The 13,056-nt window shown below is 49.0% G+C and overlaps 7 non-coding genes and 1 pseudogene across 7 annotated transcripts; all 8 read left to right on the top strand.

The window, feature by feature from the left end:
* Positions 1–1,047: 1,047 nt before the first annotated feature.
* LOC142696152 (U2 spliceosomal RNA) lies at positions 1,048–1,238 on the top strand. Its single transcript, XR_012864142.1, has one exon. It is a non-coding gene; the product is annotated as a U2 spliceosomal RNA (small nuclear RNA).
* Positions 1,239–2,544: 1,306 nt separating this feature from the next.
* LOC142696151 (U2 spliceosomal RNA) lies at positions 2,545–2,735 on the top strand. The gene has a single exon (XR_012864141.1). It is a non-coding gene; the product is annotated as a U2 spliceosomal RNA (small nuclear RNA).
* A 1,344-nt stretch (positions 2,736–4,079) lies between these two features.
* Positions 4,080–4,270, top strand: LOC142696150 (U2 spliceosomal RNA). The gene has a single exon (XR_012864140.1). It is a non-coding gene; the product is annotated as a U2 spliceosomal RNA (small nuclear RNA).
* Positions 4,271–5,614: 1,344 nt separating this feature from the next.
* LOC142696149 (U2 spliceosomal RNA) lies at positions 5,615–5,805 on the top strand. Its single transcript, XR_012864139.1, has one exon. It is a non-coding gene; the product is annotated as a U2 spliceosomal RNA (small nuclear RNA).
* A 1,306-nt stretch (positions 5,806–7,111) lies between these two features.
* On the top strand, positions 7,112–7,302 carry LOC142696148 (U2 spliceosomal RNA). The gene has a single exon (XR_012864138.1). It is a non-coding gene; the product is annotated as a U2 spliceosomal RNA (small nuclear RNA).
* A 1,344-nt stretch (positions 7,303–8,646) lies between these two features.
* On the top strand, positions 8,647–8,837 carry LOC142696146 (U2 spliceosomal RNA). Its single transcript, XR_012864136.1, has one exon. It is a non-coding gene; the product is annotated as a U2 spliceosomal RNA (small nuclear RNA).
* Positions 8,838–10,183: 1,346 nt separating this feature from the next.
* Positions 10,184–10,374, top strand: LOC142696145 (U2 spliceosomal RNA). Its single transcript, XR_012864135.1, has one exon. It is a non-coding gene; the product is annotated as a U2 spliceosomal RNA (small nuclear RNA).
* Positions 10,375–11,680: 1,306 nt separating this feature from the next.
* Positions 11,681–11,782, top strand: LOC142696240 (U2 spliceosomal RNA; annotated as a pseudogene).
* Positions 11,783–13,056: the final 1,274 nt, after the last annotated feature.

Below are 13,056 nucleotides of genomic sequence, written 5' to 3'. Positions count from 1 at the left end.
TGGAACAGCTCATTCACCTTCCTTGTCTTCTCTCCGCCCTCCCTTTTAGGTAGGTTAAAGAGCTGCACCTGAGCCAGCCACTGATTGATTGATGCAGCACCACAGTCAAATAGTGGAGTGGAGTAGGGGGAACAGCAAACAGCCATTAAAGCAGCCCGCCCGCCACAATGGACCTACCTGTGTACACTAGATGGATGTGATGGAATGTACTGTCGTCCCTACATTTCCAAGAAGAAGTAAGAATTGCAGTTGCAACAAACCCTTGCTTGCCTACAAAGAGAGCAGCAATTTGGATTTGTTACTATGTTACCTGGAAGAATAACAAACTGTGCAAGGATGGAGGTTGTAGGAGCAAAGAGAAGTTGTCTGTAAAGTTGGTGGATGCCTATTTTCCATTTTGCAGTCCCTTGTCTCCCTCTTGTGGCCTCCTGGAGGCAAATAAATGTGCAAAAAAAAGACAGCCTGGCGGCCGGCTGTTGCAGTGTTGCCCTCTCAGGCAACACTGAGTGACTGACTGAGCCGCACCGTCTTATATAAAGTTCAGACGGAACTTTGCACGTGTCATAGTGGAGCCCTCAGGATTCCAGAGCCAGCTTTCTGACATCATAATGGGGCCTGCCTCAGAGATAGATAAAAGCCTGGGCCCAGGCAGTGTTGGTCAGTGCTGCTCAGCAGGCAGCACTGGACTGGACTGGACTGGATTACAGCTGATACAAGGTGTGAAGGAACAAGGGGTGGCTGTGGGCATGCACTTGCTGCCGCTGCCAGTGTTTATCTGCATGGCAGGAGGGCATTTGGGCGTTGCCAGGAAGGCGTTTTTATGTAGATTCCTCCTCTTTCAGCACTGCATTGTGGTGCAAGCAAAAGAAGCAAATCCTGTGTAGCTTCCTCTCCGGCCTTTATTCACCTCCCTCCCGCTTAGTAGCTGTAAATGTGTGTGAGCCTGCAGGGCCCCATGGAATTGCCTAGGAGTAGGCTGAATCAATCGCTGCAAGGGGTGAACAGCAGTATGGGACAGGCTCGGGCAAGGCAAGGGCCGCTCGGGTTATCGCTTCTCGGCCTTTTGGCTAAGATCAAGTGTAGTATCTGTTCTTATCAGTTTAATATCTGATACGTCCCCTATCTGGGGACCATATATTAAATGGATTTTTAGAACAGGGAGATGGAAATAGAGCTTGCTCTGTCCACTCCACGCATTGACCTGGTATTGCAGTATTTCCAGGACCGGTGCACCCTTCCCTTATGTGTTGACTAAAATCAGATTCCAAAAGTGCTATTTGTGTTTGCTATTGTTTTTGTCTTTCTGATGGGATCTCCCCTTTTAATCCCATTATTTCAACACCTGTTGGACAATGCATTTGTACAGTCATGTGTGATAATGAGCTCATTTATTAAATGCAATTAATTAATACATTGCCACCTCTTGTTGTGTGTGTGTGTGTGTGTGTGTGTGTGTGTGTGTGTCTTCTGTGTTTCTGTGTTTCCGGCATTTCACATTGGAACAGCTCATTCACCTTCCTTGTCTTCTCTCCGCCCTCCCTTTTAGGTAGGTTAAAGAGCTGCACCTGAGCCAGCCACTGATTGATTGATGCAGCACCACAGTCAAATAGTGGAGTGGAGTAGGGGGAACAGCAAACAGCCATTAAAGCAGCCCGCCCGCCACAATGGACCTACCTGTGTACACTAGATGGATGTGATGGAATGTACTGTCGTCCCTACATTTCCAAGAAGAAGTAAGAATTGCAGTTGCAACAAACCCTTGCTTGCCTACAAAGAGAGCAGCAATTTGGATTTGTTACTATGTTACCTGGAAGAATAACAAACTGTGCAAGGATGGAGGTTGTAGGAGCAAAGAGAAGTTGTCTGTAAAGTTGGTGGATGCCTATTTTCCATTTTGCAGTCCCTTGTCTCCCTCTTGTGGCCTCCTGGAGGCAAATAAATGTGCAAAAAAAAGACAGCCTGGCGGCCGGCTGTTGCAGTGTTGCCCTCTCAGGCAACACTGAGTGACTGACTGAGCCGCACCGTCTTATATAAAGTTCAGACGGAACTTTGCACGTGTCATAGTGGAGCCCTCAGGATTCCAGAGCCAGCTTTCTGACATCATAATGGGGCCTGCCTCAGAGATAGATAAAAGCCTGGGCCCAGGCAGTGTTGGTCAGTGCTGCTCAGCAGGCAGCACTGGACTGGACTGGACTGGATTACAGCTGATACAAGGTGTGAAGGAACAAGGGGTGGCTGTGGGCATGCACTTGCTGCCGCTGCCAGTGTTTATCTGCATGGCAGGAGGGCATTTGGGCGTTGCCAGGAAGGCGTTTTTATGTAGATTCCTCCTCTTTCAGCACTGCATTGTGGTGCAAGCAAAAGAAGCAAATCCTGTGTAGCTTCCTCTCCGGCCTTTATTCACCTCCCTCCCGCTTAGTAGCTGTAAATGTGTGTGAGCCTGCAGGGCCCCATGGAATTGCCTAGGAGTAGGCTGAATCAATCGCTGCAAGGGGTGAACAGCAGTATGGGACAGGCTCGGGCAAGGCAAGGGCCGCTCGGGTTATCGCTTCTCGGCCTTTTGGCTAAGATCAAGTGTAGTATCTGTTCTTATCAGTTTAATATCTGATACGTCCCCTATCTGGGGACCATATATTAAATGGATTTTTAGAACAGGGAGATGGAAATAGAGCTTGCTCTGTCCACTCCACGCATTGACCTGGTATTGCAGTATTTCCAGGACCGGTGCACCCTTCCCTTATGTGTTGACTAAAATCAGATTCCAAAAGTGCTATTTGTGTTTGCTATTGTTTTTGTCTTTCTGATGGGATCTCCCCTTTTAATCCCATTATTTCAACACCTGTTGGACAATGCATTTGTACAGTCATGTGTGATAATGAGCTCATTTATTAAATGCAATTAATTAATACATTGCCACCTCTTGTTGTGTGTGTGTGTGTGTGTGTGTGTGTGTGTGTGTGTGTGTGTGTGTGTGTGTGTGTGTGTGTGTGTGTGTGTGTCTTCTGTGTTTCTGTGTTTCCGGCATTTCACATTGGAACAGCTCATTCACCTTCCTTGTCTTCTCTCCGCCCTCCCTTTTAGGTAGGTTAAAGAGCTGCACCTGAGCCAGCCACTGATTGATTGATGCAGCACCACAGTCAAATAGTGGAGTGGAGTAGGGGGAACAGCAAACAGCCCATTAAAGCAGCCCGCCCGCCACAATGGACCTACCTGTGTACACTAGATGGATGTGATGGAATGTACTGTCGTCCCTACATTTCCAAGAAGAAGTAAGAATTGCAGTTGCAACAAACCCTTGCTTGCCTACAAAGAGAGCAGCAATTTGGATTTGTTACTATGTTACCTGGAAGAATAACAAACTGTGCAAGGATGGAGGTTGTAGGAGCAAAGAGAAGTTGTCTGTAAAGTTGGTGGATGCCTATTTTCCATTTTGCAGTCCCTTGTCTCCCTCTTGTGGCCTCCTGGAGGCAAATAAATGTGCAAAAAAAAGACAGCCTGGCGGCCGGCTGTTGCAGTGTTGCCCTCTCAGGCAACACTGAGTGACTGACTGAGCCGCACCGTCTTATATAAAGTTCAGACGGAACTTTGCACGTGTCATAGTGGAGCCCTCAGGATTCCAGAGCCAGCTTTCTGACATCATAATGGGGCCTGCCTCAGAGATAGATAAAAGCCTGGGCCCAGGCAGTGTTGGTCAGTGCTGCTCAGCAGGCAGCACTGGACTGGACTGGACTGGATTACAGCTGATACAAGGTGTGAAGGAACAAGGGTGGCTGTGGGCATGCACTTGCTGCCGCTGCCAGTGTTTATCTGCATGGCAGGAGGGCATTTGGGCGTTGCCAGGAAGGCGTTTTTATGTAGATTCCTCCTCTTTCAGCACTGCATTGTGGTGCAAGCAAAAGAAGCAAATCCTGTGTAGCTTCCTCTCCGGCCTTTATTCACCTCCCTCCCGCTTAGTAGCTGTAAATGTGTGTGAGCCTGCAGGGCCCCATGGAATTGCCTAGGAGTAGGCTGAATCAATCGCTGCAAGGGGTGAACAGCAGTATGGGACAGGCTCGGGCAAGGCAAGGGCCGCTCGGGTTATCGCTTCTCGGCCTTTTGGCTAAGATCAAGTGTAGTATCTGTTCTTATCAGTTTAATATCTGATACGTCCCCTATCTGGGGACCATATATTAAATGGATTTTTAGAACAGGGAGATGGAAATAGAGCTTGCTCTGTCCACTCCACGCATTGACCTGGTATTGCAGTATTTCCAGGACCGGTGCACCCTTCCCTTATGTGTTGACTAAAATCAGATTCCAAAAGTGCTATTTGTGTTTGCTATTGTTTTTGTCTTTCTGATGGGATCTCCCCTTTTAATCCCATTATTTCAACACCTGTTGGACAATGCATTTGTACAGTCATGTGTGATAATGAGCTCATTTATTAAATGCAATTAATTAATACATTGCCACCTCTTGTTGTGTGTGTGTGTGTGTGTGTGTGTGTGTGTGTGTGTGTGTGTGTGTGTGTGTGTGTGTGTGTGTGTGTGTGTGTCTTCTGTGTTTCTGTGTTTCCGGCATTTCACATTGGAACAGCTCATTCACCTTCCTTGTCTTCTCTCCGCCCTCCCTTTTAGGTAGGTTAAAGAGCTGCACCTGAGCCAGCCACTGATTGATTGATGCAGCACCACAGTCAAATAGTGGAGTGGAGTAGGGGGAACAGCAAACAGCCATTAAAGCAGCCCGCCCGCCACAATGGACCTACCTGTGTACACTAGATGGATGTGATGGAATGTACTGTCGTCCCTACATTTCCAAGAAGAAGTAAGAATTGCAGTTGCAACAAACCCTTGCTTGCCTACAAAGAGAGCAGCAATTTGGATTTGTTACTATGTTACCTGGAAGAATAACAAACTGTGCAAGGATGGAGGTTGTAGGAGCAAAGAGAAGTTGTCTGTAAAGTTGGTGGATGCCTATTTTCCATTTTGCAGTCCCTTGTCTCCCTCTTGTGGCCTCCTGGAGGCAAATAAATGTGCAAAAAAAAGACAGCCTGGCGGCCGGCTGTTGCAGTGTTGCCCTCTCAGGCAACACTGAGTGACTGACTGAGCCGCACCGTCTTATATAAAGTTCAGACGGAACTTTGCACGTGTCATAGTGGAGCCCTCAGGATTCCAGAGCCAGCTTTCTGACATCATAATGGGGCCTGCCTCAGAGATAGATAAAAGCCTGGGCCCAGGCAGTGTTGGTCAGTGCTGCTCAGCAGGCAGCACTGGACTGGACTGGACTGGATTACAGCTGATACAAGGTGTGAAGGAACAAGGGGTGGCTGTGGGCATGCACTTGCTGCCGCTGCCAGTGTTTATCTGCATGGCAGGAGGGCATTTGGGCGTTGCCAGGAAGGCGTTTTTATGTAGATTCCTCCTCTTTCAGCACTGCATTGTGGTGCAAGCAAAAGAAGCAAATCCTGTGTAGCTTCCTCTCCGGCCTTTATTCACCTCCCTCCCGCTTAGTAGCTGTAAATGTGTGTGAGCCTGCAGGGCCCCATGGAATTGCCTAGGAGTAGGCTGAATCAATCGCTGCAAGGGGTGAACAGCAGTATGGGACAGGCTCGGGCAAGGCAAGGGCCGCTCGGGTTATCGCTTCTCGGCCTTTTGGCTAAGATCAAGTGTAGTATCTGTTCTTATCAGTTTAATATCTGATACGTCCCCTATCTGGGGACCATATATTAAATGGATTTTTAGAACAGGGAGATGGAAATAGAGCTTGCTCTGTCCACTCCACGCATTGACCTGGTATTGCAGTATTTCCAGGACCGGTGCACCCTTCCCTTATGTGTTGACTAAAATCAGATTCCAAAAGTGCTATTTGTGTTTGCTATTGTTTTTGTCTTTCTGATGGGATCTCCCCTTTTAATCCCATTATTTCAACACCTGTTGGACAATGCATTTGTACAGTCATGTGTGATAATGAGCTCATTTATTAAATGCAATTAATTAATACATTGCCACCTCTTGTTGTGTGTGTGTGTGTGTGTGTGTGTGTGTGTGTGTGTCTTCTGTGTTTCTGTGTTTCCGGCATTTCACATTGGAACAGCTCATTCACCTTCCTTGTCTTCTCTCCGCCCTCCCTTTTAGGTAGGTTAAAGAGCTGCACCTGAGCCAGCCACTGATTGATTGATGCAGCACCACAGTCAAATAGTGGAGTGGAGTAGGGGGAACAGCAAACAGCCATTAAAGCAGCCCGCCCGCCACAATGGACCTACCTGTGTACACTAGATGGATGTGATGGAATGTACTGTCGTCCCTACATTTCCAAGAAGAAGTAAGAATTGCAGTTGCAACAAACCCTTGCTTGCCTACAAAGAGAGCAGCAATTTGGATTTGTTACTATGTTACCTGGAAGAATAACAAACTGTGCAAGGATGGAGGTTGTAGGAGCAAAGAGAAGTTGTCTGTAAAGTTGGTGGATGCCTATTTTCCATTTTGCAGTCCCTTGTCTCCCTCTTGTGGCCTCCTGGAGGCAAATAAATGTGCAAAAAAAAGACAGCCTGGCGGCCGGCTGTTGCAGTGTTGCCCTCTCAGGCAACACTGAGTGACTGACTGAGCCGCACCGTCTTATATAAAGTTCAGACGGAACTTTGCACGTGTCATAGTGGAGCCCTCAGGATTCCAGAGCCAGCTTTCTGACATCATAATGGGGCCTGCCTCAGAGATAGATAAAAGCCTGGGCCCAGGCAGTGTTGGTCAGTGCTGCTCAGCAGGCAGCACTGGACTGGACTGGACTGGATTACAGCTGATACAAGGTGTGAAGGAACAAGGGGTGGCTGTGGGCATGCACTTGCTGCCGCTGCCAGTGTTTATCTGCATGGCAGGAGGGCATTTGGGCGTTGCCAGGAAGGCGTTTTTATGTAGATTCCTCCTCTTTCAGCACTGCATTGTGGTGCAAGCAAAAGAAGCAAATCCTGTGTAGCTTCCTCTCCGGCCTTTATTCACCTCCCTCCCGCTTAGTAGCTGTAAATGTGTGTGAGCCTGCAGGGCCCCATGGAATTGCCTAGGAGTAGGCTGAATCAATCGCTGCAAGGGGTGAACAGCAGTATGGGACAGGCTCGGGCAAGGCAAGGGCCGCTCGGGTTATCGCTTCTCGGCCTTTTGGCTAAGATCAAGTGTAGTATCTGTTCTTATCAGTTTAATATCTGATACGTCCCCTATCTGGGGACCATATATTAAATGGATTTTTAGAACAGGGAGATGGAAATAGAGCTTGCTCTGTCCACTCCACGCATTGACCTGGTATTGCAGTATTTCCAGGACCGGTGCACCCTTCCCTTATGTGTTGACTAAAATCAGATTCCAAAAGTGCTATTTGTGTTTGCTATTGTTTTTGTCTTTCTGATGGGATCTCCCCTTTTAATCCCATTATTTCAACACCTGTTGGACAATGCATTTGTACAGTCATGTGTGATAATGAGCTCATTTATTAAATGCAATTAATTAATACATTGCCACCTCTTGTTGTGTGTGTGTGTGTGTGTGTGTGTGTGTGTGTGTGTGTGTGTGTGTGTGTGTGTGTGTGTGTGTGTGTGTGTGTCTTCTGTGTTTCTGTGTTTCCGGCATTTCACATTGGAACAGCTCATTCACCTTCCTTGTCTTCTCTCCGCCCTCCCTTTTAGGTAGGTTAAAGAGCTGCACCTGAGCCAGCCACTGATTGATTGATGCAGCACCACAGTCAAATAGTGGAGTGGAGTAGGGGGAACAGCAAACAGCCATTAAAGCAGCCCGCCCGCCACAATGGACCTACCTGTGTACACTAGATGGATGTGATGGAATGTACTGTCGTCCCTACATTTCCAAGAAGAAGTAAGAATTGCAGTTGCAACAAACCCTTGCTTGCCTACAAAGAGAGCAGCAATTTGGATTTGTTACTATGTTACCTGGAAGAATAACAAACTGTGCAAGGATGGAGGTTGTAGGAGCAAAGAGAAGTTGTCTGTAAAGTTGGTGGATGCCTATTTTCCATTTTGCAGTCCCTTGTCTCCCTCTTGTGGCCTCCTGGAGGCAAATAAATGTGCAAAAAAAAGACAGCCTGGCGGCCGGCTGTTGCAGTGTTGCCCTCTCAGGCAACACTGAGTGACTGACTGAGCCGCACCGTCTTATATAAAGTTCAGACGGAACTTTGCACGTGTCATAGTGGAGCCCTCAGGATTCCAGAGCCAGCTTTCTGACATCATAATGGGGCCTGCCTCAGAGATAGATAAAAGCCTGGGCCCAGGCAGTGTTGGTCAGTGCTGCTCAGCAGGCAGCACTGGACTGGACTGGACTGGATTACAGCTGATACAAGGTGTGAAGGAACAAGGGGTGGCTGTGGGCATGCACTTGCTGCCGCTGCCAGTGTTTATCTGCATGGCAGGAGGGCATTTGGGCGTTGCCAGGAAGGCGTTTTTATGTAGATTCCTCCTCTTTCAGCACTGCATTGTGGTGCAAGCAAAAGAAGCAAATCCTGTGTAGCTTCCTCTCCGGCCTTTATTCACCTCCCTCCCGCTTAGTAGCTGTAAATGTGTGTGAGCCTGCAGGGCCCCATGGAATTGCCTAGGAGTAGGCTGAATCAATCGCTGCAAGGGGTGAACAGCAGTATGGGACAGGCTCGGGCAAGGCAAGGGCCGCTCGGGTTATCGCTTCTCGGCCTTTTGGCTAAGATCAAGTGTAGTATCTGTTCTTATCAGTTTAATATCTGATACGTCCCCTATCTGGGGACCATATATTAAATGGATTTTTAGAACAGGGAGATGGAAATAGAGCTTGCTCTGTCCACTCCACGCATTGACCTGGTATTGCAGTATTTCCAGGACCGGTGCACCCTTCCCTTATGTGTTGACTAAAATCAGATTCCAAAAGTGCTATTTGTGTTTGCTATTGTTTTTGTCTTTCTGATGGGATCTCCCCTTTTAATCCCATTATTTCAACACCTGTTGGACAATGCATTTGTACAGTCATGTGTGATAATGAGCTCATTTATTAAATGCAATTAATTAATACATTGCCACCTCTTGTTGTGTGTGTGTGTGTGTGTGTGTGTGTGTGTGTGTGTGTGTGTGTGTGTGTGTGTGTGTGTGTGTGTGTGTGTGTGTCTTCTGTGTTTCTGTGTTTCCGGCATTTCACATTGGAACAGCTCATTCACCTTCCTTGTCTTCTCTCCGCCCTCCCTTTTAGGTAGGTTAAAGAGCTGCACCTGAGCCAGCCACTGATTGATTGATGCAGCACCACAGTCAAATAGTGGAGTGGAGTAGGGGGAACAGCAAACAGCCATTAAAGCAGCCCGCCCGCCACAATGGACCTACCTGTGTACACTAGATGGATGTGATGGAATGTACTGTCGTCCCTACATTTCCAAGAAGAAGTAAGAATTGCAGTTGCAACAAACCCTTGCTTGCCTACAAAGAGAGCAGCAATTTGGATTTGTTACTATGTTACCTGGAAGAATAACAAACTGTGCAAGGATGGAGGTTGTAGGAGCAAAGAGAAGTTGTCTGTAAAGTTGGTGGATGCCTATTTTCCATTTTGCAGTCCCTTGTCTCCCTCTTGTGGCCTCCTGGAGGCAAATAAATGTGCAAAAAAAAGACAGCCTGGCGGCCGGCTGTTGCAGTGTTGCCCTCTCAGGCAACACTGAGTGACTGACTGAGCCGCACCGTCTTATATAAAGTTCAGACGGAACTTTGCACGTGTCATAGTGGAGCCCTCAGGATTCCAGAGCCAGCTTTCTGACATCATAATGGGGCCTGCCTCAGAGATAGATAAAAGCCTGGGCCCAGGCAGTGTTGGTCAGTGCTGCTCAGCAGGCAGCACTGGACTGGACTGGACTGGATTACAGCTGATACAAGGTGTGAAGGAACAAGGGGTGGCTGTGGGCATGCACTTGCTGCCGCTGCCAGTGTTTATCTGCATGGCAGGAGGGCATTTGGGCGTTGCCAGGAAGGCGTTTTTATGTAGATTCCTCCTCTTTCAGCACTGCATTGTGGTGCAAGCAAAAGAAGCAAATCCTGTGTAGCTTCCTCTCCGGCCTTTATTCACCTCCCTCCCGCTTAGTAGCTGTAAATGTGTGTGAGCCTGCAGGGCCCCATGGAATTGCCTAGGAGTAGGCTGAATCAATCGCTGCAAGGGGTGAACAGCAGTATGGGACAGGCTCGGGCAAGGCAAGGGCCGCTCGGGTTATCGCTTCTCGGCCTTTTGGCTAAGATCAAGTGTAGTATCTGTTCTTATCAGTTTAATATCTGATACGTCCCCTATCTGGGGACCATATATTAAATGGATTTTTAGAACAGGGAGATGGAAATAGAGCTTGCTCTGTCCACTCCACGCATTGACCTGGTATTGCAGTATTTCCAGGACCGGTGCACCCTTCCCTTATGTGTTGACTAAAATCAGATTCCAAAAGTGCTATTTGTGTTTGCTATTGTTTTTGTCTTTCTGATGGGATCTCCCCTTTTAATCCCATTATTTCAACACCTGTTGGACAATGCATTTGTACAGTCATGTGTGATAATGAGCTCATTTATTAAATGCAATTAATTAATACATTGCCACCTCTTGTTGTGTGTGTGTGTGTGTGTGTGTGTGTGTGTGTGTGTCTTCTGTGTTTCTGTGTTTCCGGCATTTCACATTGGAACAGCTCATTCACCTTCCTTGTCTTCTCTCCGCCCTCCCTTTTAGGTAGGTTAAAGAGCTGCACCTGAGCCAGCCACTGATTGATTGATGCAGCACCACAGTCAAATAGTGGAGTGGAGTAGGGGGAACAGCAAACAGCCATTAAAGCAGCCCGCCCGCCACAATGGACCTACCTGTGTACACTAGATGGATGTGATGGAATGTACTGTCGTCCCTACATTTCCAAGAAGAAGTAAGAATTGCAGTTGCAACAAACCCTTGCTTGCCTACAAAGAGAGCAGCAATTTGGATTTGTTACTATGTTACCTGGAAGAATAACAAACTGTGCAAGGATGGAGGTTGTAGGAGCAAAGAGAAGTTGTCTGTAAAGTTGGTGGATGCCTATTTTCCATTTTGCAGTCCCTTGTCTCCCTCTTGTGGCCTCCTGGAGGCAAATAAATGTGCAAAAAAAAGACAGCCTGGCGGCCGGCTGTTGCAGTGTTGCCCTCTCAGGCAACACTGAGTGACTGACTGAGCCGCACCGTCTTATATAAAGTTCAGACGGAACTTTGCACGTGTCATAGTGGAGCCCTCAGGATTCCAGAGCCAGCTTTCTGACATCATAATGGGGCCTGCCTCAGAGATAGATAAAAGCCTGGGCCCAGGCAGTGTTGGTCAGTGCTGCTCAGCAGGCAGCACTGGACTGGACTGGACTGGATTACAGCTGATACAAGGTGTGAAGGAACAAGGGGTGGCTGTGGGCATGCACTTGCTGCCGCTGCCAGTGTTTATCTGCATGGCAGGAGGGCATTTGGGCGTTGCCAGGAAGGCGTTTTTATGTAGATTCCTCCTCTTTCAGCACTGCATTGTGGTGCAAGCAAAAGAAGCAAATCCTGTGTAGCTTCCTCTCCGGCCTTTATTCACCTCCCTCCCGCTTAGTAGCTGTAAATGTGTGTGAGCCTGCAGGGCCCCATGGAATTGCCTAGGAGTAGGCTGAATCAATCGCTGCAAGGGGTGAACAGCAGTATGGGACAGGCTCGGGCAAGGCAAGGGCCGCTCGGGTTATCGCTTCTCGGCCTTTTGGCTAAGATCAAGTGTAGTATCTGTTCTTATCAGTCCTTGTAAGGATAGATAGCTCGGAGAACCACTGGGGGCTATAAACACTAGCTTAGCGATCCAAGAGCGTTCCAGACGAAGCCGGCGACGAACTGCGGAGAAGAACCAGCGAAGACGACGATCCAGAAGGGAGAAGCTGCCATCGGGGAAGAAGCTCCGGGAGATCGCTGCCGGGAAGAAGGAGAACTTCGGAGAAGAGCCGCTGCTGAAGGGGATCTTCGAAGAAGCTCGGCCGCAGAAGAAGAAGCTCGACGAGGAACCGCTGCGGAAGAAATTTCGTGGAAGAACCTCGGCCAGCAAGGAGAAGATTTGCATAGCTCCGCCCCCTTCGGGAAAGAGCTATCGAAGATCCTCCCCAAGCGACAGGAACAGCTGGAAGAAGCCATGGCCTCAACCAGCAACCCTGCCACCCAGAAGAAGAAGGCTGATGGACCAGGTGAGCCGACCCAGGCCAGGACATCTCCTCCTGAAGCTTCCTCAAGCCAACAGGCCACCAGGAAGCCGAACCAGGCTGCTCCAACCCTGGAGCCCTGGATGAAGCAGACGGTGGCCCTGAAGCTGAAGGAGGTGGACGGGAGAGTGCCGGACATGACGGAAGAAGTGTTCTGCCAGAAGATGCTCCTGGACCAGGGCTTCGCTAAGCCGGAGACCATCAGCATCCAGGCCTTCATGACCGGGATGTTCTTCGTGACCTTCGCTTCGATCAACATCTGCAGAAGGTACTGGGAGATGGTGAAAGCGGCGAGGCCTGAATCCCCTTTCTCTCGCTTTGTGGGCAACTGCCCTGTCCAAAGAGAGGAAAGGCGGGTGACGGTCTCAATGCGGAACCCACACACCCCCGGCAAAGACATCACCACGCTCCTGAAGCGGTTCTGCACAGTGGTGAGGGAACCCACCCACATCCTGAACGGACTCGGCTTCTGGACTGGCAAGTGGTCGGTAATCGTCCGACTGAACAAGGATTCGAGCGCGGAAGACGGCCTCCAGCACCTGCCCCAGTCATTCTCGCTGGGCAACTCCTACGGCCTCATCTATTACCCGGACATGCCGCAGATCTGCAGGAGATGCAGCAAGAAGGGTCATTCAGTGAAGGACTGCAAGGAGGACGCCTGCAAGAACTGCCGGGTAACAGGACACGAGACCAAAGACTGCCCGAAACGGACAATGTGCAACCTCTGCGGACAAGCAGCCCACTCTTACAAGGACTGCCCGAAGAGGGATCGATCCTGGGCAACTGTAGCAGCGAAAGCTCCAGCCAGAGGGAACCCTGCCCCAGCCAGAGCTCCAGCGGCACAAAAGACCGGGAAAAAGAAGGATGGTAAGA

This window comes from Rhinoderma darwinii, assembly GCF_050947455.1.
Source record: "Rhinoderma darwinii isolate aRhiDar2 chromosome 5 unlocalized genomic scaffold, aRhiDar2.hap1 SUPER_5_unloc_5, whole genome shotgun sequence".
In the NCBI taxonomy this organism is placed as follows: Eukaryota; Metazoa; Chordata; class Amphibia; order Anura; family Rhinodermatidae; genus Rhinoderma; species Rhinoderma darwinii.
Note: the sequence above shows the minus strand (reverse complement) of the source record. Positions and strands in the feature narration are given on the sequence as shown.